The 26,143-nt window shown below is 54.4% G+C and overlaps 1 long non-coding RNA gene across 1 annotated transcript; it reads right to left on the reverse strand.

Moving 5' to 3' along the window:
• Positions 1-10,198: 10,198 nt before the first annotated feature.
• On the reverse strand, positions 10,199-24,498 carry LOC118354671 (uncharacterized). The gene is made up of 3 exons (XR_004815568.2): positions 24,307-24,498; positions 14,451-14,709; positions 10,199-10,628 (listed from the first exon to the last, which is right to left on the reverse strand). It is a non-coding gene; the product is annotated as an uncharacterized LOC118354671 (long non-coding RNA).
• Positions 24,499-26,143: the final 1,645 nt, after the last annotated feature.

Here is a 26,143-nt window from a genome sequence, read left to right on the forward strand (position 1 = left end):
GGAAGATGCAGGCAGTGCTCAGAGGTCATCAGAAACAGAGTTTGGGCCAGGGGTAGGATGGAGTCTCAGTGCCCATCTCCCTCCATCTTTCTTTGAGACCGAATGAGGTAGCTCGCATCCTGCAGCTTCTCCAGCCAGGCCAGCTCCGAATTGATCGTACAAGGAAATGGAATGTGAGCCCCAGGCTATTTAAAGAGCAAGAGAGACTGGAGGCACGGTTGGGGCCTTGCCAAGCAGGGTGCTTCAGGTCGGCGCAGTCTCCTCTTTGCACATGGTTTGATTTACTGGAGGGCCTCAAGCAACTCCAACTTCAGACACAGAACTATTTGAAGCAGCTGCCAGATGTTGTGTCTGAGTTGGGTTTTTACAACTTGCTTACTGGTTAGCAGCCTGCCTCCCGCTGGAGTTCAGCTTGTCCCAGCGGGTTCAGGGCCCTGGCACTGGCCCACGGGGCCCTTGTAGAGCTTTGCCCCTCCCTCCTGTGCAGGCCAAGCCTGTTCTGCTTTGAGGGGAGCCAGGGTAGGAGCCCGATTTCCAGAGCATCAGGTCTTCCTAGGGTGGCAGTGTGACCCTGACTTCAGGGTGTCTTGCCAGCACCCTAAGATTGTGGAATGTTCCATCTGATATGTACCACTGGGCCCTTGGAGAGAGGCAGAGTCTAAAACAAACCTTGAGCCCTCGAGAACAGCTTTGCAATGGGGCATCCTTGGAGCAGGCCCTCCTAGCCAGGGCTGTTCCCCCTTAGCCCTGGGCGTGGCCCTGGAGGTCTGGACACAGACCTTTCCCTTTCTTTCCTGATCTCCCATCCTGGTCCCACCCACTAATTTCACTTTGGCCACTTGAGGCCAGCCTTTTTAAATGAAGCATGGAAGAACATGGGGAACAAGGGCTGGAACCACAGTCAATCCAGAGGATTCTGGAAGGTTCCCAAACCTCTGGAAATTCTAATGAACCAGGGAAGTTCCAGGGAGGCACGAGTAGGACCAACCTTTGGATCAAGGCCACTGTGTCAGGTCAGAGGCCAGCCCTGCGAGTTGGGATGGGATGGGCCCAACGGGAGATGGTTGGGGTTCACAGGGCTCAGGGCTGGGGGTGAGGGGGTGTTTCTCAGCCCCTCCTCCTCTTGAGGAGGCCTGTGGCAGGAGGCACATGATTCAAGTGTTCACTTCCTGAGGCCACTTGGAGTGACCTCTCAGAAGTGTGCTCTGGAGCAGAGCGGGCAATGAGGGAAGGGGCGGGGCAGGTGAGGAGCCGGGAGGGAGGGAGGCTGTGTGATTAATCTTGCTGCATGTGAAAGCACACTTGTGTCCGTCCAGGAACCCCGAACTCAGCCAAAGTGGACAGAGTGTTCAGTCCCCTGCTGAAAGTGCCAGAAATGTTTTGTCCACTGGGCAGGAAAACATCCTCTGCTAGCGCGCTGGAGTTTGGCCCTCCCTGGAAGGAGACGTCTCTGCGGGCCGTGCCGGGAGGAGCCGGGCCTGGTGGCCCTGGGACAGAAGGAACAGCCCACTGGCCGGGGGACCCTGCCCCATGGAGTGCAAGGGGTCGCCTCCAGCCGGCCTCTCCTGGCCGCCCTGAGGAGCCTGGCTCCTCCCCACCACCCAGCCCCAGCCCCTGCACCCCTCTCGCTTCTGAGTCCTCCAGAGGACCGGAGACAGGAATGATCACAAGCAGGGAGTCCTCACCACAGAGCCAGGAATGGTGGTGGAATTCAGGAAGCTCCCAGGCTGGCCCGCTGCAGGGGGAGGCCCACGGTCACCCGCAGAAGTGCAGACAGACCCAGGCAAGGGGGCGGGAAGGCTGGGGTTTGCACTTCACAGCACCAGTCCCTGATCCTGTGACTCCAGACACCTTTGAGAGCCTCAATTTCCTCTTCTGTGAAGTGGGAATAGTGATACCTTCCAGCTAGGCTCATGGTGTTGCAAAGACTGAAAGGACTGGGTGTGGGGCAATGCCTGGAACTGTGCTAGAGCCCACACATGCCCAAGGTCTTATCCACTTACAAGAAAGTAGGAAAGAGGAGCATCTTGGATATGCCTGCCCCTGCAAGAGAACACCCCCCACCCCGGTCCTGTGGCTTCTCCTCTGGCATCCTGCAGCCATCCCTGGAAGCTGGGTGCCCCTCTGGGATCGCCCCCACCCCCAGCTTCCTGGAAAGATGGGCTGGGGATGAGCTGGGGCAGCAGACCAGCCCAGACTCACCGTTGGAAGGCAGGCTTTTTAGGGCATTCTAGCCGCCTATGAGGGAGACGAGCAAACCTTTCCTCCAGAAGGGCCTGTGGGAATGAAGAAAAGAAGGGCTATAGCCTCTGTTATCCCATTTAGCAAACGTGTCTTGACTGCCTGTCTGTGCCAGACACACAGAAACACCAGGGATTCGGACTCAGAAGAGCAGGCTTCTGGGGCACCTGGGTGTCTCAGTCAGTTGAGCGTTCAACTTTTGATTACAGCTCAGGTCATGATCCCAGGGTCGTGAGATCAAGCCCTGTGTCGGGCTCCATGCTCAGTGTGGAATCTGCTTGAGATCATTTCCTTCTCCCTTTGTCCTTCCCCTGGCTCATGCTCTTTCTCTTTAAAATAATAAATAAATCTGAAGAAGAAGAAGAAAGAAAAAAAGAAAAGAAAGAAAGAAAGAGAAGAGAAGAAAAGAAAAAGAAGAAAGAAGAAAGAAAGAAAGAAAGAAAGAAGAAAGAAAGAAAGAAAAGAAAGAAAGAAAGAAAGAAAGAAAGAAAGAAAGAAAGAAAGAAAGAAAGAAAGAAAGAAAGAAAGAAGAAAGAAAGAGAAGAGAAGAAAAAGAAGAAAGAAAGAAGAAAGAAAGAAAGAAAGAAAGAAAGAAAGAGAAAGAAAGAAAAGAGAAAAGAAAGAAGAAAGAAGAAAGAAAAGAAAGAAAGAAAGAAAGAAAGAAAGAAAGAAAGAAAGAAAGAAAGAAAGAAAGAAAAGCAGGCTTCTGAGCAAGATGCTCAGTAGATGGGCACAGACCAGCAGGTGCAAGAGATAGGGCTCCAAGTGATGCAGAGGGGCTCTGGATGGACCCTACCAGGAGATCAGGGCAGGGATGACCTACCAGGGTTTTGAGAGATAAATATTTTTCAGTGGGGGAGGTGGGAGGTGGACTGAGCCCATTTGTACAGGTTCCTCTGTGAAATAGGGATGGTGATAAGACCTGCTCATTGAGTGGCTCTTTAAAAGGTGCTAGAAACAATGTCTGGCACAGTGAGTGCCATTGAAGGATTGCATGGATATAATAATAGTAATAACAGTAGTGTCTGGGGATCCCTGGGTGGCTCAGCGGTTTAACGCCGCCTTCAGCCCAGGGCCTGATCCTGGAGACCCGGGATCGAGTCCCACGTCAGGCTCCCTGCATGGAGCCTGCTTCTCCCTCTGCCTGTGTCTGTGCCGCCCCCCCCCCCCCCCATGAATAAATAAATAAAATCTAAAAAAAAAGAACTTCAGGTACCCAGGTCATGCGTTCTGCTCACATCCAGAAGTTCTTCCATCCTTAGGCAGCTCCTGGTCCATGCTGAGGCTCTGAATTGCCCTGGGTGCTCCATCCCTTAAACCCACCAGCAGTCCTTGCTCTGGAGAAGAGCCTGAGCTGGTCCCTGTGGCTCTTTGAGCCCTACCTTCTGGTGTCTTCTCTGGGAGCAGTCATGATGGCTACTCTGAGCCCACACAGTGCAGTGTGTCCTGGGAAAGGGGGACCCCATGGGGCACCTGGGTGGCTCAGTCTATTAAAAGTCTGCCTTCAGCTCAGGTCATGATCCCAGAGTCTTGGAATCAAGCCCCGCATCAGGCTCCCTGCTCAGCAGGGAGTCTGCTTCTCCTCCCTCTGCCACTCTTTTGCTTGTGCTCTCTCTCTCCCTCTCTCTCTCTGTCAAATGAATAAATAAGATCTTTAAAAAGAAAGGGGGATTCTGGGCCTCTTCTGTGCATGGTGACGGGTCCCTCAGGCACTGCACGGTGTCAGCGGGTCAGCCCTGTGATGCTGCTGCAGTGTCATGGGGCCTGACGGGGAGTGGAAAGAACCCCAGCACATCCCAATAGATTGAGGCTGCCTTCCTCCTAAGTCATTCCAGGGCAGGAGCCCAGCAGGAACTGGAGCCTATTCCTCCTGGGGATAATAGATTCAAAAATAGACGAGGGTAAAAGATCCTGGCTCCACCTGCAGCCCGGAGACTCCTTAGTGGTCCTGGGAAAACAAAACCACGTCTCTGAGCCTCCACAGCCACCCTCCAAAGTAGGCACGATCATAACATCTACCTCTATTCAATACCCCAACCTCGAGAACTCGCCATGTGCCAGCTAAAGCACTCGCTGTTCGCACATTAACGTGTACTATCACCATGACAGCCTTTAACGGGGGGTGCCTCATGACCTCGGTTGTTCAGATAGCACCCCCACGCACACACACAAGGTCACACAGCTGAAGTGGGGAAGCTGGAACTCAAAATCACTCACTGGCACCAACCTCAGGCTCTTGACGCCCTCCTGTGTTGCCGCCCTGGGTGGTTGAGGGTGTTCTGCTACCCTGCAGAACTTGGCTTTGGGGGTGACCCGGGGACAGAGTGGACCCGACCCAGAGGTTCTTCTGCCACAGGCATGGGAGGGCAGGTGCCATATGTGATTCCCTACATGACCCTGGCACATAATAGATGTTCAATAAATACATATTGGCTGAACAAAAAAAGAGGCTGGAATGGAGGCTCAAGCCTCGTGGGGAGGCTGCCCACAAGGCTGGAAGGGTTAGCAGGAGAAACCATTGGGCTTCCTGAAGCTGAAGGAAAATGAGGACAGGGCCCTCTCTGACCACACAGGCTCCCGGCGCAGGGAGAGGCGTTGATGTCAAAGGCCAGGGTAGCCTGCAGGGTAATGCAGAAGAACAAATCTGTACCTTTAGCCAGTGCCAGGGTGGGAGCAGGAGGCCAGGATGCACTTGGGACAGCAAGACGTCACCAGATACCAGAAAGTACATTGCTTTCTGCCCCTACCCAAAGGACCAGCTGGCCTGCTGTGCTAGCAGGGTTTATCTGGTGCGCGGCAGTGGGTACCTGGCCCTCTGTTCACAGGAGGAGTCAAGCGTCTACCCAGCACCAGATGCTCCCAAGCACTGGGCATACTCCATACCCGGCAAGCCAGCGAGGGAGCCACTAGCTTCCACTTCTCAGAAGTCGAAACTGAGGCTCAGAGGGGTGCTGGGATTGTCTGCTGGGGCAGAGCTGGGTCCCTGCCTTTCTCATCCACACTGAGCTCTCTCCTGCCCAGGCCTGGCCTCTCCAGCACTGGCCCCACCGTGCCCACATCAGAGCCTCAGCTACGGCGGCTTTGCCCGTTCAGAAGGGCTGGTCAAGGCCACTCTTGGCCAAGGCCTTTTCCTCTTTCCATTTTCCAGGAACTGACATTTCTGTTTGGAGCTTAGAAATAGATCCCCCACGATGCTAGCAGAGAGCGGAGCCTCCTGGCAAACCCTGTGGCCAGACTTCAAAGGTGAAGAGAAAAGTGATAACAATTGAGCTATATAGGCATCAGCCTGGGGAGGCTTTCACCACGCACCAGCGCACTCCCAAACTCTTTCTGCCCCTTATCCACATCGTCTTCATCCCCATTTTACAGATGAAGACACTGAGGCCCGGGGCGGCTGGATGCACCTCCAGAAAGAACTGGAGATTTGGGCCATGTCCTCCAAAATCACACACATACACACACACACACACACACACACACACACACACACACGGCACTCAGCCCCCAGCCCCTGCTTCCCGGGACCTCCCAGACCTCCAAGGCCCAAGGGAAGGGTTGAGGCTTTACAGCCCATGGACGCAACTGCCAGGACCCTTGTCTAGGGTGGGGGTCGCCAGGGCTTCTTCAAGGTGGAGGCATCTGAGACACATGCCCTAGGTAGGACCAAGGACACGCCTTCTGAAACACAGCCCACAGCCCAAAGAGAGGCTCCGAGGCCAAGAGGGCCCCTGGGGAGGGTAGACATCGTCACTGGGCTGGAAGGTACACAAGAGGCAAGACTGGGGGTGGGACGGCCAAGCAATGAGGCCAGGGTGCTGCCTCCTGCAGAGCCACAGGGCTGCCCTTTAATTCAGGGAGTGCTAGGATCAGATCATGTGAGAGTCCCCGGCCTTGAACTCCAGGATATGAGTCTGTGCTTTCACGTCTGTCTCCCCCATACCTGCCTTGAGACCTCTCGAAGACAAGGCCTGAGTCACTGCCTGGCACCTTGCAAGTGCTCAGGACGTATCTGTGGGTTGACTGAGCCCGTGAACCAACGAACAGGTAAACAGGTGAACGAGTGAGTGAATGAGGTGGCGAGCCTGCCAACAGCACATGTGTCTCTTCAACCAGTCACCCAGATAACTGGGGTGACCAGCACTGGCCACTGGCTGAGCCCAAAAGCCCCAGGAGAGGGTGACTGGGTGTTAGGTGGCCCTGGGGAAGCTGACGTTTCCACAAACAGAGGCCCAGCTGTCCCAGCAGACCTGTCCTGAGCAAGGTGGCTCTTCCTTCAGCCCTGCCTGCACCCGGCTCCGCAGAGAGACTTCAGAGCCCCTGCAGCCTCCCCCCACACCCCAACACCCACCCACCCCGCCCCCTGCCTGGCCATCACCTCTGCTGAGGGGCACCAGCAGAGCACACTGGCTCCCTCAGAGCCACATGGAGGTTTGTTTTCTCTGAAAACATCCCAGTGTCCAACACCAACGTGGACAGTTGACCTAGCCGGTTACCTTGGTTTGCCCGGCCCAGTGTCAGCTCCTAGCTTATTTTTATGAGCTGTTTAATCTGCACACTGTCTTCTGTTCTCAATAAATGGGGCTGCGCATTCCAGGATGGCCTCGAATGATAACACCAGCTGTCTAGACGGAGGCCAGCCCACTGACACTATCATAAATAAAAATAGCTTTGTGTTCCAGTCTCTCACCAGAACCCAGGGAGGGGCCAGCAGACTCCCTGCGGGCTGGCTGGGACAGAGCTCACCCGTCTCCCTGCCCCCACCCCCAGCCCCATTCCCGGGGGACCAGGGAGCCGGTGCCCCCTGCGGGAGGGAGGAAGGAGGCCAGGCGCTCCTGGAGGGCCCACTGGGGCCCTGGTAAAGCCTCTGCCCTCTGCCCGGTGCTTCCCTTTCTCCACCGTGCAGCTGCTGCCGGGGCCGCAGACACCCAGGTGGCTGGGGGGCTTTGACTCTGGACTCTAAAGGCAGTACTCCCTCCACCCACTGGTCCCAAGGCCCGAGTCTGGTCTGGGGGAGACTGCAGACCCAGGCCCAGAGCCACTTGGGGTTAAGCTGAGAGAAAGGCTGTCCGTCGCCCCCACCCCCCAGCACAGATGCTGAAGCTAGCTAGCCTGGGTCCGGAGCGTGGCTCAACCCAGGAAGTAAAAGCACATGGTCAGACATTTAGCTGCTTGCCGGCTCCTTTCTCTCCCAGTTGCTGATAGAGATGCAGGTCTGTCTCCCTGTCTGGTCACTTGCCCCTTCCTTCATTTGTTCATTTATTTGGTCTCTACTTATTCCTTGAACCCTGCCTCAGGACTGCCCCCCAGGAGCCCAGTGAGGGTAGGGATTGGATTTGAGAGCAGCAAGCAGGTGGAGGGACCTCAAGGCATCCCCAGAGCTCAGCAGGGGAAGGCACAGCTGCACACATGCATATGCATGTGTGCTCCAGAAGTGTACAGATGCCTCCCTAAGTGTGTCCAGGCCAATGTGGGGTTCACATAAAGGAGGCTTGCCCCAGCTACCCAAATACACAAGCATGCATTCCCACATTTACCCACATACCTCATATAAGTCAGTTTATGTGTACACTGACAATAGTGCCCTCATAGGCCGAGGCCCCCTTGTGCAGTACACAGCCTGAACACCTGTACAAGGTGGCCCTGTGCCACCTCCCCTCCTTTCCCCCAGGCTCAGCTGGATTGAGTCTCTGGAACAGAAAACCGGGCTCCTTCTTTGTCAGTAAAATTTTCATTTCACCCCCTAGTATGGGCTGCAGAATCCCAGGGGGCCAGTAGTCAAGCAGAAGAAGGACATTTACGAAGAACCAAGAGGCTGATACTTTCAGATGGACCTCTCAGAAGAGCAAGAGTCAAAGAGAGGTGGTGGGGTGGGGATGGGCCCCACTGGGCTCAAACAAATGACACAGGAAGTAACAGGTCATCCTTCTGATCCTGCTGCCAGCGATGGGGTGAGGGAGCAAGGGTGCATCTCCCCAGGGACAGGAGCAGAGGGCAAGGACAGGAGGAGATGACGCCCCCACCCCCAGAGGCTCCAGAGAGAGACAGCAAAGACCAGGGCGACCGAGGCCATACACCTTGAACCTTGCTCCCCTCGACCCCCACCCAACGCACAGGAGGAGCAAAGACAGAGCAGAGGGGAGATGAAGGGAGAGACCAGAGAATCAGAATGCCCCACATCCGCTTGTTAAAACTGAAAGTGAAGGAAATTCTGTAAGTCAAGGAAAGAATGGTTTGAGCACAGCTGGAGATCAAGCAACTGGAGTGAAGTCAAACCACACTGGGCTGTTCGATCAACTAGTGACCGGGCCCCACGCAAGGCGCGCACATGCTCCACCTCCCTTAGCTCTGGAAGCGCTGCCCTGCGATTGGGGGTCTGTCCTGCCCTCACAGAGGCTGAAACGGAGGCATCCAGGGCACAGGCTTGCCCGCTGCAAGGAGGCAGGGCCTGGGTTCAGATGGAGATGCTCGGATGCCTCGTCCTCTGTGGCCTGCGCTGGCCCAGCACCAAGTTGGCACAAGACCTGGTACTCACACCCAGCCTGGAGAAAGCAGAGTTCCCCCAACCCCCTCAACCCCAACACCCCCCACCCATGGCTTCATTCCCCTGCCCCTCTCCTGATTCACACATCAGTTCCCACAGGCAGTGCCCAAGGATGCACAGGGCAGGAGGGATAGAATGTGACCTGCAGCCAACCTCTCTGGAACAACCAGCGGCCTGGCCACGAGATGACCAGAGAGGACATGAAGGGGACCCAGAAAGACAGGAGACACTGTGGAGCACTGGACTCATCACCAGGCCTCAAGGTGGGACTCAGAGGTCAGGTTCCTAGATCCACACAGGGCGCCTGTCAGATGCCTGCTTATCCTCCTTGGGTCCTCTCGGTGATGGGGAGCAGGCCCCATTTTTACAACAGGCCCAGAGGGCAGTGGTGCTGGCCCAAGGTCACATAGCTAGAGGTGGCAGATGGGGCTCCATCCTGCTCATTCACTATATCGGAGCCTTCCTGGAGAGCACCTGGGGACGTCCGTGTGCGGCAGACTTTGAAGGAGCAGCCCCGTCCCTAGGGAGGGTTTATGGTGCTGAAGCCCTGGGGCCAGGTGGGGTGTCCTTCGGCACCTAAGTGCCTTCATCCCCATCCCCAGACAGACCACCACCCCTTCCTTCCCAATTGCTGGCTAGAGAGGACCCTTCTGCTAGGGTGGAAGGAGCCCTAGTCCCATATCTGCCCGGCCCCTCCTAACCCCCACAGCCCCAAGTGACTAAACTTCCACCCACCTTCCCCCACCAAGCACCTGCCCTTTCCAGAAGTCTCAACTGCAGCCTGATTTCCGTTTGGGGAGCCACCTACCCGACATGTGACCCTGTCCACCAGTGTCTTCCCTGGGACTTCTGCAGGCCCCATTGAGAGAGAAGCCCCCTTTCTGCTGGGAACCCGAAGCCAGGAGGTCAGGAGCCCCCCACTGCTCCCAGGCACAACCATCCAAAACAGAGCTGGCACAGAGACATGGAGCTGGCAGGAGGGACACATGCCTTCTTCAGCCATCATTTGCACACCTGAATCCAGAGCTGCCTCAGGTGAGGCCACCATCACAGACTTTTCATGCACTCGAGCCAATAAAGTCTCTCTTTTGCTCAAAGACAGCTAGAGCCAGGAGAGGCTGGGAAGGACACTCCCTGAGCCTCCAGGGAGGCTGTGGCCCTGCCCATTTCTTGATTTCAGACTTAATGACCCCCCCCAAATGTGCAAGAACAAATTCCTGTTGTTTAAACCCCCCAGTCTGGGGTGCTTTGCGATGGCAACCCCAGGAAACTAATACAAGCGTAGAATCCCTGCCTTGAGCCTCCCCCCTTTCTCCAGACCACTATGGGGCTTCCCAACCAGAAAGCGGAGGCCACAGGAGCCCCTGATCCACACAGGGCAGCCTCAAGGAAGCAGGGGACGCTGGAGCCAAGATCCAAGCGACAAGTGGAAGATACTAAGTAATAGTTATTATTACTGTGCCCATCACACCCAGACCCCAAAGCAAAAGTGGTGGCTCTTCTGTCCCCAAGACTGTGAAAAACAGAAGCCACGGAGACCTCGACGGGCCCAGACTGCCCAAGGGCGCAGGGAGCCCTGCCCACCCTGTGTCTGTGGGGCCGCTGATAAATGCACGTTTACTCCACCCGTTGTCACATGTGCACCCACGAGATTTCTCCAGAGAGCCACGTGCGCTTTCTTCCCCACGTACTCTGTTCCGGAGCGTCACGGAATAAAACACAGTAGAAGGGGCATCCGACTGGCTCAGTGGGTTAAGCATCCGACTCTTGCTCGATCTCAGCTCAGGTCTTGATCTCAGGGTTGTGAGTTCAAGCCCCACATTGGGCTCCGCACTGGGTGTGGAGGCTACATAAAAATAAAGAAAGAAAGAAACAAATAGAAATAAAACGTTGGAGAAGAGGGTGTCTTTTTACAGAAGGATGCCCAGGAGAACTGAAGCAGGTGCTCACCTGGGGCGAGGCTGTTCTCTGTCCCCACCTCCCCCTGGTGCAATACCAGGGTGAGTAGAAGACAGCAAGCAGGTAGGACTCAGTTTCTCACGGAAGCTCCCCAAATGAAACTGTTCAAGGAGGAGCACGGTGATTCACACTTAACCCCCCCCCCAAATACTGAAGTGGCCGCTGTTGAGATAAGACAGGCCAGAGTGGGGATGATTCCCACGGGGCTGGCTGTAATTCCAGCCCTTTCTTTCCCACCTGAGCTCATCACAGTGGCCGGGAGTGAGTGACATTATTATAAGCCGCTGCAGGTTGCAAGTGGCAGAGTGTCACCTGGAAGTGGGTTAAGCAAATCAGGGGATCTAGTGGTTCCCGTGTCGGAAAGTTCAAGTTGATGGGGCTTGACTGGGGTGATGGTCAGGAGGCACCTGCGTCCTCCCTCCGTTCTGCGTTCCTGATTTCAGGGGTGGCCCGCACCCCGGGGCGGGCCTCACCCCCACCGGCCAGCCGGCCAGCCACGGCTTCGGGCTGACGTCCATCCTCGGCCACCTCGGTGGGAAGAGCGGTTCCCCGCGGTTTGAGCAAGAGTCCCAGCCTCCCGGCGGCCTGCCCTGCGCAGGGAGAGGTACCGTTTGGATGTTTCCAGGCTGTGGCCCGGGGAGGGGCTGCGGGCAGGGCAGTGGGTTCCCAGAGGAAGGGCCGGGGGCTGCTCCTAGGGGAAGGGGAAGGGGAAGCGGGGCAGACAGGGCAGGCCGGGCCTCGGGGCCCTGCCTTAGCTTCCTGCGGCTGCTGTACCAGACTGTACTGCAAAACGGCTGAAAACAACACAAATTGATTATCTTACAGTTCTGGAGGCCAGAGGTCTCCAAATCAAGGTGTCAGCAGGGCTGACTTCTGGAGGCTCCAGGAAGAATCCACTTCCTTGCCTTTTCCAGCTTCTAGAGGCTGCCTGGGTTCCTTGGTTCCTGGTTCATGGGCCCCTTAGCATCCCTCCCACCTCGCACCTCGTCCTCAGGCCGCCACACAAAATATCATTCGCTGGATGACTTAAACAACGGGGTTTTATTTCTCACGGTTCTGGAGGCTGAGGAGTCTGAGATCAAGGACGGATCTGGCCCATTCAGTTCCTGGTAAAAGCCCTCTTCCTGGCTTGTAGCCAACCACTCCTGACTGTGTGTGTGCTTGGACCTTGGCTCAGTGTGTACACAGCCCTGGGCAGGGGGGGCGGGGGGGGGGGACAGGGAGAGAGAACAGCTTCTCTAGTGTCCCTTCTTATAAAGACACAAATTGGGCTCCTGGGTGGTTCAGTGGGTTAAGTGTCTACTTTCAGCTCAGGTCATGATCCCCAGGGTCCTAGGATCGAGCCCCACATCAGGCTCCCTGGTCAGCGGGGAGTCTGCTTCTCCCTCTGCCTCTGCTCTTCCCCCTGCTAGTGTTCTCTCTCTTTCTCTGTCAAATGAATAAAATCTTAAAAAAAAAAAAAAAAAAAAAAAAAAGACATGAAGCCCATGAGACAGGGCCCCACCTCATAACCTCATTCCCTGCATGGAGCCTGCTTCTCCCTCTGCCTGTATCTCTGCCTCTCTCTCTCTCTCTCCCTCTCTCTCTCTGTGTGTGTCTCTCATGCATAAATAAATAAAGTCTTTTAATAAATAAAAAAAAGAAAAGAGGTAAAAGATTTACAAGGGGACAGGAGGGGTGGTGGATCCAGCACTGTTCCCTGGGTTGGCACCTACAGGACTGACTGGTGTAATGGGCGAATCCTGGCAGCCTCCACATGGCCTGTAAGCCCCAGCCGCGGTGCTTGTTGGCAAGGAGCTGACGACCCCCTCCCCATAAGTGTCCTGGGAAGGTCCCAGCAAGCCCTGGGGGGAGAAGGAAAGGAGGGTGCATCTCTAAAGCGTCCAGCAGTCCTGGTGCCCCGAGGCCCACTGCTATGCGAGCTTTTGTCACCCTTGAGGCCACTCCATAAAAACCCAGGGCCTCCCTGAGTGCTGTCACACTAGACTCCAGGGGACGGAAGCATCTGGCAAGCCTAGTCACCAGGCTTGGCCAGGGCCCGTGCCGCTTCTTGCCTCTGGGAAGAACAGGTCCTGGGGGAGCTGGGAGCTATGGGATAATTCCTGGTCCCTGCAGGCTTGTCCTCTGGATGGATTCCAGGCTCTCGGTGATCCAGCAATTGGAGAGATTTAACTTTATTTATTTTATTGTCTTTATAGATTTTATTTTTAAGTAATCTCCACACCCAACATGGGGCTCAAACCCACAAACCCGAGGTCAAGAGTCGCAAACTCCACTGACTGAGCCAGCCAGGGGCCCCTGGTGAGATTTTAAATGACCCCTTGGTTAAATCAGTGAGGCTGAGCAGCAGCCTTTTTGGGGTGTCTGAGCCTAGGCACGGCACTGGCTGCACAGTTGGCACGGGGCCCCGGGCCAAGGCCAGCCAGCCACACCCAGGGACAAGCCAGGTTTTTCCTGAGTGGAATGTACCAGGTTTTTCCTGAGTGGAAACAGGGTTCAAATCCCATGTGCTCCGTGGGACCGAGGAGCCAGGCAGGCCATCCGGGTCCCACAGAAAAGGTGGAGGGCTCTGGCCACCAGCCGGGAGGAGATGGAAGAGGATGCTGAGACGCGTCCAGGCTGCTTCTCCACCCTCCTGAGTCACACGGGAACGCCTGAGACCAGGAGGCAGGTGGCCCGGGGGGGTGGGGTGGGGGGCCCACAGACTCTGCTTGGATCACAGCGGGGATGGGAGGAAAGGGGGCCTGGAGCCTCCAGGGAAAGCTGGAGAGGCTCAGAGGAAGGTACAGCTGCAGCCTCGGCCCAGACACCACTTCCTCTCCTCCACTCCTCCCTCCTTTCCAGGGCCACAGCCCACCAAAGACCTCATTCTCTGGACCGGCCCCACACCCGAGGACAGGGGACTGGCCTCCCCATTCCCAGCTGATCCCAGGACAGGCCACAGCCTGGACTTACATCCTCCCCTCTCTCCACCCCATGAGCTGATTCTTCTTCATTCCATCCCCGACATCAAGCACCAAGCCAGGCATGCAGTTGGTGCTTACTAAGTGCTAGATTCCTCTCCTCCTCGTGTGTCATGACCAGAATCTATCCAATCCCCACTCTGCCCCAGTATGGTCACTCACAAATGAGTAACTAATAATCAGCATAAGCTGAGTTGCCTGCCCCTGGAGGAGGTGGCCGAGGACCAAGCAGGGTCACAGTCACACACTCAGAGATTGGGGATCCCATGTACTCTGCCCCCGGGGAGGAGCTGCCTATGTCTGCTGCCTACAGCCACCCTCAATCCCCACTCCCTGAGAGGACCCTCCTGTCACTCTGATTAGAAAGCTGCCTTTGGGCAGCTTGTTTGCTGTTCGGTGCTTCCAGCAAGCAGAGCCATGTTTTGCCAGCTGCCAGGCTGGCAGCTCAGCTTATCCTGCAGCTGGAGGCCCAAGTGGTGAGTCCAGAGGAGCCCTTTGAAGTCCCTGCCTTGGCTGTCAACCCTTCCCTCTGGCCTCCCACCAGGGAATCCCACTGCCACTGGTGTGGACAAACACCCCTAGAACTCAGAAAAGAGCAGCCATCTTTCCAGAAAACCTGCAGCGGGGCTTGGCCCTGCTGGAAGCCACAGCACACAGTTCTCAGAGGCTGGGATCAAGCTTTTCTGCAGGCTGTGGGGTACAAAAGGGGGAACTAGAAGACCTCGGGGTGCCCAACCCAGACCCACCTCTCACATAGGCACGGCCAAGGAGAACCTTGGGGAGGAAGATTATGCCAGCTGCTCCCTTGCACTCAGGGACTAGAGGTCGGACAGCTGGGATTAGTCAGAGATTCCGAATTGGGTCCTCAGCCAGCCCAACCATGGGGATCTTCTCCAAGTAGAAATCTCGGCCCGGACTTGGACAGAAGTTGCCTCTGAGCTGGAACCAGTTCGATCCACCTGGCTAGAGACACTGGTGGCCCAGGCTGTTCCAGCCTCTGGGGGTCTGTAGGGAGAAGAAGTCAGGCTTTGCTATCTCCGATCCCTGGGAAAGAAGGGTGGCTCCTTCCCAGCAGAGCCAAGACCCAAGAGGAGGGCGCTGAGATGCAGAGACGGACAGAACCTTGTCCCCACTCTAGAGGAATTCCTGGCAACACAGTATGTCTGCACAGATGCCATGGAAGCCCAGAGAAGAACCCACTACCAACCCTCGCAGGATGGGGAGCTGGGCTGAAGCAGACTGGGGTGGTGAGGATGCTGGAGAGGGGCCTTTGCCAGGGCGGGGGAAGGGGTGTGCTCATTTGTTCAGCAGTCCCTTCCCAGTGCCCACCGAGTGCCAGGCCCCAAAAGGCATGGGTCGGTGTGCCAGCCCTACACCCCAGAGCCACAGCCTCCACCGCCAGGGAGGTCAGAGGCTGCAGCTGCACCTGCCCCGTCCCTGGCCAGGGGAAGTGACTCGCCTCTAAAGCTCCTGCAGGCTGCATCCCAAGAGAGCACACAGGAAAGAGTTTGCAAGTTTTACGGCCACTGAAGTCAGCTCAGGCCTGGGGAGGGCGAGGGCCAAGCCGGCAGGTTCTAATTAGGGGATTGGGCTCCTTGCAGTGGCCTCAGGGCTGGGGGTGACGCCAGGTTTGCAGAACAGCCAGCACTGTTTTGCATGGTGTCTCCCAGCAACGGGGGCCACTCTGGTGAGAGCCGCAGCCAGCCTGGCTGCACAGCCTTGTAAGTGGCCAGGGCTGGATGCCCATCCCAGGCTGGAGCTGGGCCACCCACTCTTGCTGCCCCCCCCTGAGGGGCTGCCCCCCTATCAGGCTGGCCTTGGGGCACATGGATCCCTGTTGGACTGAGGGAAAACTGCATCCCTCCAGCCCCAGGCAGCACTGTCAGGACCCAAAGGAAGTGAGGGCAGGGCCTGGTTCTGGGCTTTACTGCCTTGCATTACCCTGGGCAAACATTCTGATACCATGCCTGGCACACACACATAGTAGGTGCACACAAAAAGGACCAATAGGCATGCCTGGGTGGCTCAGCAGTTGAGCATCCGCCTTCAGCTCAGGTCGTGATCCTGGGGTCCTGGGATCGAGTCCCACATCGGGCTCCCCACAGGGAGGCTGTTTCTCCCTCTGCCTGCGTTTCTGCCTCTCTCTGTGTGTCTCTCATGAATATATAAGTAAGATTTTTTTTAAAGACCAATAACCGAAAAAAAAAATAAAAAATTTAAATAAATAAATAAACAAATAAATAAATAAATAAATAAATAAAAGACCAATAACTGGAACCCAGTATCCAGATCACACGTAGCACACAGTAGGTGCTCAAAAATGCAGACATTCAGTCTGCATTGGTTATTCAAACCAAATTCAGTGCTTAAAACCCTGCTTGGTGTACAGTAGGTGCTCAATAAGATGCACTGAGCAAGCAAAGGAATGAGGTTCGTCTTGGCTTAGTGCAGGAGGCTACAGAAGCAGGCACCCTGCTGCGTCCAGCCTGCATGGGCAGTACCCGAGTCCGGGCAGGACGGGCCCCAGCAAGGTTCCTGCCCCACTGCTGGGGGCAGGGGTGAGGGAGGGACACGGCCGGCCGCTGGTCAGACAGTGTGAGTCTGGCCTTTGAGTGCTATTCCCGGCAATTCCTCTGATTCACAGCTGTCCCAGGAACAGTCATGGCTGTGTCAATAAATATTGGTGACTCTGAATGACCTCTCCGTCTCGCAGGGCCATTAAGGCCTTCCTGCCCCTCCAAAGACCCAGTCCGGGCCATTGTTATTTTAGCCAGCATGTCACTCTCCCTGCCAGATCCAGGGCCTTGCAGAGCGAGTGACCCAGTGAGTCCCTCATCCAGGAAGCATTTGCTGCGTCCTCGTTGCGCGGCCTCGTTTACCCGGATCCCCCAGACCTCCTGGGCATTCATGGCCATGGGGTACAGATAAAAGATCCTCAGAAAGAGCCAGAAAGATGCTCCGGTTGGCCCTTCCTCCCCACATCCCTGCCCAGGTGCCCCCTTTCGCCTCCCTCCCTGTCAGACTAGGGCAGCCTCAGAGGGAAAAAAACGGAGAGTGAAGATGAGCTGCAAGCTGCCCTCGGTCCCGTTCCCCTCGTGGCTGCACACCCCACAGTTTAGACGGCTTAGGCTTAGACGGCTTAGGCGGTTTAGATGGTTTAGACCGAGTGAAGGTCTGAGTTCAAAGCGCTTCCGCAGCTGCACCCTCTTTATAGGAGGTGGGTTTCACCAGAGAAGGGACAGGAGAGTTGTGAGCACCCAGGACGTGTGTCGTCTCCTCCATTCGGCTTCAGAAAGCATGGACTGCCTGCTGTCCCTACACTGGGAACACCGGGCAGCGGGGTGACACCAGCGGAGACAGGCTTGGGCCCTGCGCTCAGGGAGCTTGTGGAAGCCGCTCCGTGGGGCAGGACAAGGGCTTCGGTGGGCAAGGTGCTGCCAGAAGGGCGACGGGGACGCACCACCGGACATTGCGTGTGATTCTTGGTTGGATCCTGGATCAAAGCAAAATAAGGACAGCAGCTAATTCCAGGGGCTGTTGGAGAATTCAGTCATGGGTTGCACCTTATATACTCTTCGGGCGTTGAAGTTAAATTCCTGGGTATGCAAATGGAATTTTGGTAGCACAAGAGACTGTCCTTGATCTTAGAAGGCACTTGTTTAAATGTTCAGGAGGGGGACACCTGGGGGGCTCAGTGGGTGAGCGGCAGGGGGGCCGGACATGATCCCGGGGTCCTGGGATGGAGTCCGCATCTGGCTCCCTGCATGGAGCCTGCTTCTCCCTTTGCCTATGTCTCTGCCTCTCTCTGTGTGTCTCTCATGAATAAATACATAAAAATAAAGATCTTTAAATAAATAAATGTTCAGGAGTGAGGTGTCATCGTGTCTGTGATTGACTTGAATCTTTAGGTGTTCCTCGACGAGGGGAGAAGCAGGTTCCCAGTGGGAGGCCAGGAGTTCAGCTTCAAACATGCTGAGTTTGGGGTTTGTGGGCTCAGAGTCCCAGGAATTTGCAAGTGCCTTTGCTCAAATGACCAGGGGACCAATCTCTGAGCTCAGGCCGGAGCTGGGTGCTGCGGTGTCCTTCAGCAGCGCTGGCCAGGCATGCTGGGCGCCACAGGGGTGGGGCCCCAGCGAGGGCCAGGGCAGGCAGGGGGACGTCTGGAACAGAAGCTGTGGCTGTCTATCCTGCATTTGTTTTCCCAGGTTCCTCTCCATCTGCCGGGAGGGACGGGTAGGGCTGGGATCACAACATGCTCCGTCCCCACAGGGGACCACGATGAGCCAGGATTCCCAGATGCACCGAGAGGCCACCCACCTCCTGTCCCAGGTCAGAAAGGTCTGATTTCCCAGAACTCGGCGGAAATGAAGCCACACATTTCAGCCTGGGTTTTCTATGTTCCCATGTGTCTAGTTTATTTATCATTCAGGCAATGCTGGGTGGCTTGGTCAGGTAGGAATGGGCCAGGCCCACCTCAGGGATGCTGCTGGGTGCCTGGTCCCTTCCTGGCCACCTGGAGGCCGAGCTCTCATTCCCATGATATAGTCCTTCAGCACATACTTATTGAGTACCTACCGTGTTCCAGGCACCATTCTAGATGCTGGCAGTAGAACAATCAGCAAAACCAGAGTCCAGTCTACAACAATAATAGCTCATTATTGTGATAAATAATCATTGGTAATGACATGACATGATATATATAGTAATGGATAAGCGTATGGTCATGCCTACCATCTATTGAGCACTCGGTAAGGCTGGGCACTGTGCTGGGTGCCCTCCATCCCCTGTAACCATCACGGCCACCTGTGTATAGTATTATTATCCCCATCTGACAGATGGGGCAGACAACAAGGGCTCAGAGAAGAGAGGTGCCAGCAAGTCCTTTAGCAGGTGAGAGGTAGAGTTTGAGACCTGATGCGGGTTCAGGCCCAGCTCTGCCCTCACAGGTTTAGCCTGACCCCCCTCTGCTTCTCTGTGTCTTCCAGATCCTGGACTCCTCCTTGCATCTGGATGTGACCCTGGCTCCCTGCTTTGGGGCTGGCTCAGCCCATCTTGCTCAGCAGCCAGCCCACATAGAGGGGTGGCTGGGGAGAAAGGGTGCTGGCCCAGGGACTGGTTCAGGTAGGCACAGGAGGTATGGAGTTGCCAAACGTTGCAGGGGACAGACTTACATTAGTTATTTGTTGTTTATCTGAAATTGAAATGTAACTGGGCATCCTATTTTTCTTGCTAAATCTGGCTCCATTAGGGGTGGATGTGTGAAACAGTGAGGGGCTTCCCAGCAGGAGGGGGCATGGGAAGGGGGTTCAGACGAAATGCCCCAGGAAGGTTCGTCTTTGGGTCTTTTACGTAAAGCCTGAGTGCTCACTCGGCTGCCCTACTGACCTCACATGCCTGTCCTGCCAGGCAAGAGGTACCTGGTCTTTGGAAAGGACTCCCTGGCTCCAACCATCTCCCTGGGCAGCTCCATCCTGCTGAGAATAGTGTCCTTTCAGCTTCTGCCCAGTGGGTGGGGGTCTTTACAGACTTTGAGATTCCTACACGGCTTATCCTCCAAGAATGACGCTCATGAAGCTTCTCAGACATTCAAGAACCTTTCCTTCCTTCCCCCTGGAAGCACAGGAGTGAGCTTTCCATCTCTTGATGGTTTTCACTCCACCAACATTTGCTTATGAGCTTTACTAGTAAAGGAGCAACACATGAGCCAGGCTTAGAGTTTACTGTTTACAGTGGTCACTGTAACACATCCTCCCACCTAGCCATGCTGGCACCACCCCACCCCCAATTCCAGCCATGCTCTCCAGCCACTGGGGCCTGTTTTTCTCTTAGTTCTCTCTCTTAGAACTTTCTCTCCAAGAGAAGGAAAGATGAATGAGCTGAATGACTGCACCCCGTTCAGTGCCAGCATAGATGGGATACTTTCTGGCAGTATCCAGTATGCTGTCTGAATGACTGAGTGACTCAGTGAAAATGACCTGGTACCCAATATTTTGCCAGCTAGACTGGACTAACTCTGAGTGTGCCCCTCAAGGCCTCCCCCACCCCCGCCTCTACCTCCAAGGGCCACCCATGCTCACACCTTCCCATTCCAACCTGCTCAGTCCAGGTGGACCCTGGGGTTTCTGGGCCATCTCACAAACTGGGTAGGCACTGGACCTGCCCAAACCAGGAGGTGCCCACTTCGGGTTCTCAGATGCTCACCTGTGCCCAGGACACAGCCTCTGCATGTGCCATGTAGCCCCATGGATGTCCACTCAGGTTGTCTTGGTGGGCAGGGAGAGTGGACCCTCTAGGCCAGGATTGCAAGAACCAGTCCCCATATCAGCTTAGACACACAGAGTTCCAGATGCAGGGCTGTTGGCTGTGCTGACCCTGTGGAAGCCTCTCCTTGCATGAAGAATTTCCACATCTAGGCTCACTTTCCATGCTGTGCTGCTAAATGTATAACAAACAGTTCTCCGGTGGGGATGGGGGGGGCAATGATCCCATCAATATATATGCATAAGTTCATTATAAATCTTACTACACACAGAGGTGTGTGGGTAGCTCAGTCAGTTAAGCATGCGACTCTTGGTCTCAGCTCAGGTCTTGATCTCAGGGTTGCAAGTTCAAGCCCCACGTTGGACTCCATGCTGGGTATAGAGCATACTTAAATAAATAAATAAATAAATAAATAAATAAATAAATAAATAAAGGCACCTGGGTGGCTGTCAGTTTACCGTCTGCCTTTGGCTCAGATTATGATCTCAGGGTCCTGGGACTGAACCCCATGTTGGGCTCCCTGCTCAGTAGGGAGTCTGCTTCTCCCTCTCTCGCTCCCCCTGCTTGTGCTCCCTCATGCTCTCTCTGTCAAATAAATAAATAAAATCTTTTTAAAAATACATTTAAATAAATAGATAAGTAAATAAATAAATTTTACTGCAAATAAATGCTTTATTACATCCAGCTCAGCGAAAGAAATAGTTCATGGATTGAAGAGTGGGTGGGATTTTGACATGAAGCTTAATCGGTGTTTCCATTGCAATGAAAGACTCTGGGAAGGTGAGACGGTGAAGATGTTTATTGGGACTTCCCTACCTGGCTGAACTGGATAATAGTGTTTGAACACTAGAAGAGGTTTTCCTTAATTTTTTGGAGAGCTACTCACAATAGAATGACCAGAGACACAACTCTCTCTCAGGTTTCATCTCCCTCTTTACCCTTTCTCCCTCACTGTCTTAAATCTAGAAAATCAGCAAAACAACAAAGCAAGTCCTATGAGCACTGGTCAATTTCCGTGGCGTTAATGCTTGCGCCCTGGCTGATTCCAAGCTGCCGATGTGAGGTCCCTGAACCTGGAGTAGAGAAGAGGAGCAGAGCAGCCACTGTTACATAGTATTTCCAGTAGATACAAATATCCTTAAGAGCAGACACCATAGTCGAATAGGAAGTGATGAATTTCAAGAGTATCTATTAGCTTGGTTTTTCTTATAATTCATTTAATTGTAAGTTTGTAGAACTGAATTATTAATGATAGCTATATTTAACCACTGGCTCACGAAATTCCTGAAAATTGAACATTTGCCTTTCATGAGCCAGTACAAGCCAGGTCCAACATTCCAGTGAACTCACATCTCATTCCCCTGCAGCTCTAAATGACTGGTATAACTGTCTCGGTTTCACAAATCAGGAAGCGGAAGCTCCGAGGCTCAGGACAAGGGTTTGCACCCCAGGGGATCTTAAGGCCAAGATGACTTTAGTCTGGCACCAATCACCTGAGCTGGGCTGAGATGAGCAGGGACTGAAACACAGGTGTGCTTGGGGATTTGTTGTGAATCAGGGAACACATTACTCTCAGTCTAGTGTGGCCTCCAGACATCACGGCCCCAGCGTGTAGAATCCTCCAGAACAAAGTTTCAACAGAAAGCCTTCAAAGGAAGATAATGTGATGGCAGATAGCCCTGGCCAGGACTCCACTGTGACACGATACAAGAGAGTTTTGCCCATCTTTTCCTAAAAAGAGGTGACAACTCTCCATAACCCAAACAGTAACACTCTCCAGCCAAGAATCATTCAAAAGTGTGGGATTAGGCCTCAGGGTTTCCCAACCTCAGGACTACTGACATGTGGGGCTGGACACTTCTTTGTATCAGAAGAGAGCTGTCCTGGGCATCAAGGAATGTTCAGCAGCATCTTTGGCCTCTACCCACTAAATGCCATTAGCACCCTCTTAGCCTGACTTATGACAACAACCAAAAATGTCTTGACAGTTCCAAATGTCCTTAGAGCATGGGGGAGGGAGGACTCTCTCACGTCGAGAACCAATGAGCTTGAGAAAGGCGGGCCAGGGAAAAGCCCAGCTCAGAGCAGACACATCGAGGCCACAGACTGATGAATGGTCTACATGTGCCCTTAGCCCCAAAGCTGGCCTTGGATGTTGGCTGAGCAATGAGAAATCCTGACAAGTGCGAGAGGACCCAGGGAACTCAGAGCCAGCAAAGCACACCCTGCCTGATGAGCCAGCCTTGAGACTCCACATCTGGACTTTTTCCAGAATGGCAGCCCTGGGGATTTGTACAAGGGTAGGGCCTGGAACCCCGGGGCCTCTTTCAGACTGGTACCCATTCTCCCACGTGCTGGGTCTGGCGTCAGTTTAACAGTTTGGGATCCACCATGTACCTGATGCTGCCAGGTGCTGGGGACACGCAAGTGAGAGAGGTGGAGATCCTGCCCTCTGTCCAGCTCCCTGATTGAAGCAAAATCTCCAAGAGGGCAAGAGCATTGGGTTTTGCAGAGTCAACAGCAAGGGTTTATAGACACACCCATCGTTGAGAAAGACAAATGTATAAACGGGAGATTTTATGGAGCCAAGAAAAACTTCATGGACACCTGAGCTGAATCTCTAGGGCCTGGCAGGACCTAACCAGCTAAGAGCGCCAGTCAGAAGGTACAGCGTGTGGGAAGCCATGAAGGTGAGACAGAGCATTGCTGGCGAGATGTACAAGTGTCCTGTGGCTGCTGTAACCAATTAACACAGATTTCGTGGCTTAAAACAACATAGATTTATTTTTTATCCTTCTAGAAGTCAGAGGTCTGGAATCAATCTCACTAAGAGTTATGGACTGATTTGTGTCCCTCTTCCCAAATTCTCATGTTGAAGCCCCAACCCCTATGTGACTGCCTTCGGAGATAGGGCCTTTAGGAAGGTAATTAATGTGAATGAGGTCATCAGGGTGGGGCCTTCATCTGATAAGACTAGGGTCCTTATAAGAAGAGGGAGAGACACAAAGAAAAGATCAGGTGAGGTCACAGCCAGGAGATAGCTCTCTACCAGCCCAGAAGAGAGCCCTCACCGCAAACCAAGTTTTCTGGTCCCTTAATCTTAAACTTACAGCCTCCAGCACTGTAAGAAAATAATTTTCTATTGTTTAAACCACCTACACTGTGGTATTTTGCTATCTCGGGCCAAGTAGACTAACATACTGGGCTAGAATCAGGGTTTTGGGAGCACTGTGTTCCTTTCGTAGGCTCTGAGTGGGGAGCCTGTAGCCCTGCCTTTCTAGCTTCTGGAGGCCACCCGCCCACATTCCTCGGCTCTGGCCCCTTCCCCAGTTCACTCCAGCTTCTGTTCCTGTTGTCACATCTCCTTCTCTGACTCTGACTCTCCTGCTTCCCTTTGATAAGGATGCCTGAGATTACGTGGGGCCCAAGATAATCCAAAACAGTCTCCCCCATCTCAAGATTCTTAACTCCAATCACATCTGCAAAGTCCCTTTGCCATATGAGATCACATAATCACAGGTTCTGGGGAGTGGGGCGTGGACATCTTTGGAGGGCTATTATCCTGTCTACCATGCTAAGGTCAGCCAAGAGAAGCTTGTGTGTGTGACTGGGGGAGTGGAGGGCCACAAGGATGCAGAAAGAATCTGGATCAAGACTGTACACCAGGCTACAACTTTTGCTTTGTCTTTTTTTAAAGCAATCTCTAGGGGATCCCTGGGTGGCGCAGCGGTTTAGCGCCTGCCTTTGGCCCAGGGCGTGATCCTGGAGACCCGGAATCGAATCCCACCTCGGGCTCCCGGTGCATGGAGCCTGCTTCTCCCTCTGCCTGTGTCTCTGCCTATCTCTCTGTGTCTCTATGAATAAATAAAATCTGGGCAGCCCCGGTGGTGCAGCGATTTAGTGCCGCCTGCAGCCCGGGGTATGATCCTGGAGACCTGGGATGGAGTCCCACATCGGGCTTCCTGCATGGGGCCTGCTTCTCCCTCTGCCTGTGTCTCTGCCTCTCTCTCCGCTCTCTCTGAATGAATAAATAAATCTTAAAAAAAATAAAATTAAATAAATAAATAAAATCTTAAAAAAAAATAAAGCAATCTCTATGTCCAACGAGCAACTTAAACTCACAACCCCCTAGATCAAGAGCCGCATGCTCTACCAAGGGAGCCAGCAAGGTGCCTCCATGGCTAGTTTTTAAAAAATCAACTTGAACTGGTTCCTCCTGAGGACACTCAAGCCACATCCAACACGGTGGAGGCGAGGCAGCAGTAACTGTGGGCTTGTCTGAAGAGACAGAAACACGATTCATACTGGCTTGGGGGGAGGGGAGCACCTATTAGGTTTTACCTGAAAACTTTACAGTGGGGCCAGCTTCAGGTACATCAAGATCTAGGAGTTCAAATGATGTCACCAGGTCTCCATCTTTCTCCATATCTCAAAGATTAAGATTTCTCTTGACGCCCATCACAAGGGTCATCTGACACCCATAGTTTGCCATCCCTGTGACTCAGCAGCCCCCAGGAAAGAGAGAGCATGCCCAGCAGCAAAGTGCCTGGAAGGGCTCTCATTGGCCAGTCTGGGTCAAGGGCGTATTCCTAAACCAATCGCGGCAGCCAGAGGTGTGAGTGGGTATCCTGATTGGCAGGCTCTGCGTCCTGGGCCCACCCCCAGGGAGAGGAGGGCGAGGTCTCAGCATTGGTGGGAACATTGACTCACCGGCTGGAGCCAGGCTCTCATCAGCAGGTAGAGGGGCTGCTGGGCAGGCGGAAACAGCAGTGCCCCCCCTGTTGGGGTGGCCTGGTTGAGCCCCCTCCCAGCTCTAGCTCCACAGTTACCCTTCTAGCAGTCCCCCAGTCTCTGAGGAAAGCTTGAGTGGACTTTCTGTCCCTGAAATCGGAAGGGCCCATTCCCAGCACAGAGGGTGGTTCAGGCCTGCCAAGAAGTTCATTTGAATTCCAACATACCAGGCCTGGCCATAAGGCCATGTCTTTACAGCCTCACTGTCTTCCCCCTTGGGGCTGAAGGCTTCAGACTTTGGGGACAGTGATGCTCCAAGTCTGGGCCGGGTGGCGGGTCAGCAACAGGAGGACAGAGATTTCCCTTGAAAACAAAGCACAGATTCCATACCCAGTGGGTGCTTAGCAGATGCTTTTTGGGTAGATTTAAGCTTTTAGAGAATGACCCCAAATAATTTGTTCCCAGCACTAAAAAGTAAAATCTGACCATATCCCATGCCATGTACCCCTGGGGCTTGGGAGGAGCATCTATTCTGCAAAAATACTCCAAGGGCCTCCTCTGTGCCTGGTACCAGCCTGGGCGCGGGAGGGCAGTGCAGACAGCAGTCGCTGGGGGCCCCTGTCCCACCCTCCCACTCCTGCCCTGGTCCCGAGCCCAGCCTCCCCACCCTGTCCTCGCCCTGACCCAGCAAGCAGGGCTTGGCCAGCTTGACCTGTTTTGCCTTCTAAGTGGAAACAGGCTGCTGCAAAGGAAAGTCGGCTCAGGGCAGAACCCAGTGACTCTTGATTCATGTTCACCTCTGACCAAGACAGAAACACAGCTGTGGTTATCAGAAAGCTGCTGAGAGGCTGGGGTGGTTGGGGGTGGGGGGGGCACGGGAGGGGGATGAGAGGCTCTGAATCACAGGATCTTATTCATAGGGGCAGATGTGGCCACAAGATGGGGTGTGGGGCGAGGGAGGAGATGGGAAGGGGAGGGGGTCCTCCGCTGAGAACACTCTTCCTCACACCCCACCTCCTTTATCCCCCACCCTCCCCAGGGTGCAGGGCATTTCCTAGGAAGAGCAAAGGCAGTGCTTTCCCTGAGATCAAGGCCCAGGAGACAATCCTAGTCCTGGGAAAGGGGGTGGGGGGGCTAGTTGGGCTGGCCCCAACCTGTGGGGGTAAATGAGTCCACTGCCCTGTAGGGCCACCTGAATGCGGCAAGCAGACTCCCAGGGGGCCAGGGCGGCGGAGGCTTTGGCCAGACCCCTGGGAGAAGTGTTCCCATCTCAGCAGGGCGACTCAGGGTAGGACCAGGCGTACTCTGACCCCATCAGAGCTCCAGGGCCAAATCTGTTGTTGATCAGCCAACCCATGGAACTGAGATAGAAACCGCTCCCACCCACCCATGGCCAACAGCTGCCCAAACCACTTGAAAATGGCAAGTCTCCCACTGGTTGGAGACT

This window comes from Canis lupus, chromosome 5 (assembly GCF_003254725.2).
Source record: "Canis lupus dingo isolate Sandy chromosome 5, ASM325472v2, whole genome shotgun sequence".
Taxonomy (NCBI): domain Eukaryota; kingdom Metazoa; phylum Chordata; class Mammalia; order Carnivora; family Canidae; genus Canis; species Canis lupus.